Raw genomic sequence first — 2827 nt, forward strand, 5'->3', positions numbered from 1 at the left:
AACAGCTCCGTGCAGCGCTGCCACCTGTCGGAAGTCAATGAAACTATACGAGACGAAGCGAGAATGTTTGAAAATATTCCACAAGAAATTTCCGGTTTTTTCAACCAAAATTGGCCGAGAAAAAAAACGTGTTGCATTACTTATTGTACTGCCCTCGTACTTTTACGTGCTTACCAGAAAGAAAGAAACGGAATTTGTTAAATGCCCAAACGATAGCTAAGGCTTCTAATTCAGTAACGCATTAATTTTTTTCAGATTTTGTTAGCACTCGGCTAGCAAAAGCAATGGTTTTCTGAACAGTAGTGTCATTTTCTATGGCTACTTGAAATAAATGGGCACCAAGACCGACTAAGGTATAGATCTGGATGAGCTAGTATTGGCGCGTTAAGTAACGCTTCTTTCAAAGAATTGAATTCAAACTGTGCTTGTTCGTCCCAGTTCCAAATAGTGTTTTTCCCAGTGAGAGAACAAAGATTTGGTGTAACTAGAATTTGCATATTCAGAAAACGACGGTAAAAATTTACAAGACATAGAAAACTGCGGACTTGTTTTTTTGTGGATGGAACTGGAATGGCTCTGATTGCTCCTAACTTTTCAGGATCCGGCTGAATGCCTTCAGAAGAAATAATATGTCCCAAAAACCTCACCTTTGACCTATCGAATTCAGACTTTTCCAAGTTAACTGTAATTCCAGATTCTGCAAAGATACGTAACAAACTGTTGAGGATGCGATTATGTTGTTCACATGAGGCTTCTACTATCAGAATATCATCCACATATAAGGTGATGTGACGTTTTAAGAAATCAGGTAATATGGAATTTAGCCCGTGAATGAATGCAGCCGAAGAAATGTTCAAACCAAAAGGAAGTTTCCGAAATTGATAACAAACGCCGAAACAAAGAAAAGCTGTGTATTTTCTACATTCTGGATGGAGTTCAATCTGATAAAAGCTGGATCTGAGATCAATAGAAGACAACACTTTTACACCATTAAAATTCTGAAGAAGTTCATCGATCGTTTGAAGCCTGTCTGTTTCAGGAATGATTATAGTACTGATTTGTCTCGAATCTAAGACAAGCCTGATCGATCCATTTTTCTTCTCAACAACATGTAATGGATTGTTTTATGAGCTTACTGCAGGCTCAATAATGCCCTCATCAAGCATAGACTGTATTTCTGTTCTAACACGGTCCCTATAATGTGCCGGAATTACGTATGGTCTAACACAAAATTTAGTATGCTCACGAATACGAATCTGGTATTGAAATCCCTTGATTGTTCCTGTTTTGTGAGTAAAAACTGTGGAACATGCTTGTAAGATCTCAAAAAGGACCTGCCTATCAGTGTTATTACAATTCTCAATTGCTTGAATTTTATTCAGAAGTAACTCATTAGTATCAAATGCACCGTCAATATCATCCCTGTCAGTACTTGCAGAACGATTGTTAGTGTCAAGTTCCGTCGAAAATTCCGAACTGTTGTCTAACAGGAGGTAAAGCTGATTAATTTCCTCGTCATGGTTTGAGAGCCAATCTTCAAATTTCAAAGCTATTGACTTACCTTCTTTCTCTAAACTTATTTCAGCATCGTGAAAGTTTAAGATTGCTTTGTATTCATTCAAAAAGTCTACTCCCAATATAATTTCCGTCGACAATAATGGAACAATAAGAAAGTTCATAGAGAAGCTGTGGCTTTGACAAAAGAATTCTAAGTTGGTTTGTTGGCGTACATCTACAATTTTTCCAACGATTGCACCTTGTAATTTAATCTTACGTAACGGAAGTGTGGGGCAATCGTTCGATTTGTTGCATTTGCTAAAGGTTGTGTCACTAATTACTGAAATGGGACTGCCAGAGTCAAGTACTGCCGTAAATTTTACGTCATTTACTGTAAAGTGAAACACAGGATATGCAATGTTGTTATGTTTTACGTCATGTTCCTGGAGTAAGATGTCCCTATGGTCTTCCATTTTTACCTAATTACTAGCTACGGCAGCTACGTCGTCAGTTTCATAAGTACGTTTTGTGGCTGCCAGCGGTATGAGTCATTGCCTATTGTCTCTTTGTTGGCGCGCGTCGTTATTGGGATTTGGAGAACTAACTTCTACAAATTCACCTTGTCGAGAAGGCCCTGTCCTGTTTGAATCCCGCCAGTACTGATGCAATTCAGCTCTGTCGTTACGATCATATCGTCTGTCGTCATGTCGGTAGATTCCATAGTTTCTTTCTTGTCGATCACGCGGTGGAGAATTTCTCCCTGAATCGTAACTGCGCTGGATCGTTGCGTCTGAAGTTATTCTGTCTCCCTTGATAATAATTATTTTGGTTCCCATATTGTCTGTTTCTCTGATTGTCTCTGTGATAGTCATTACTGCGGGGAGGTGTTCTTTCCCTGTAATTATTACTACTCTGCCAACGGTTGTCATATGGGTGGTGTCTGTTTTGGTCACGATTTACGTTGTAAGAATAGCCTTGTCGAGTCCATTTATTATTTCTGTCATCGCGGAATTGTGAAGGATGTGACCTGCAATTGTTGTGCTCCTGTTTTCGCGTTCCGCGATTGTCAGTGTCAATTTCCAATTCTTGTAACAGTCCCTGAAAAGCTTCAATGTCGTCTTTGCAACGTGATGCCAAAATAATATGTCGTTAATGTTCAGGCAATTTGATTAAGCAAATGCGGATGAGTTCTGAGGGGCTGTAAGAGTTTGACAGGTACTGATTCTTGTGCAACATGTCTTCAAAATATTTAACAAGACTGGAAAATTCAGATTGTTCGAAATGTTTCATCATTATGATGCTATATTTTACTCGGTCTTGTGTAGCTTGA

This window comes from Schistocerca nitens, chromosome 6 (assembly GCF_023898315.1).
Source record: "Schistocerca nitens isolate TAMUIC-IGC-003100 chromosome 6, iqSchNite1.1, whole genome shotgun sequence".
Classification (NCBI taxonomy): Eukaryota; Metazoa; Arthropoda; class Insecta; order Orthoptera; family Acrididae; genus Schistocerca; species Schistocerca nitens.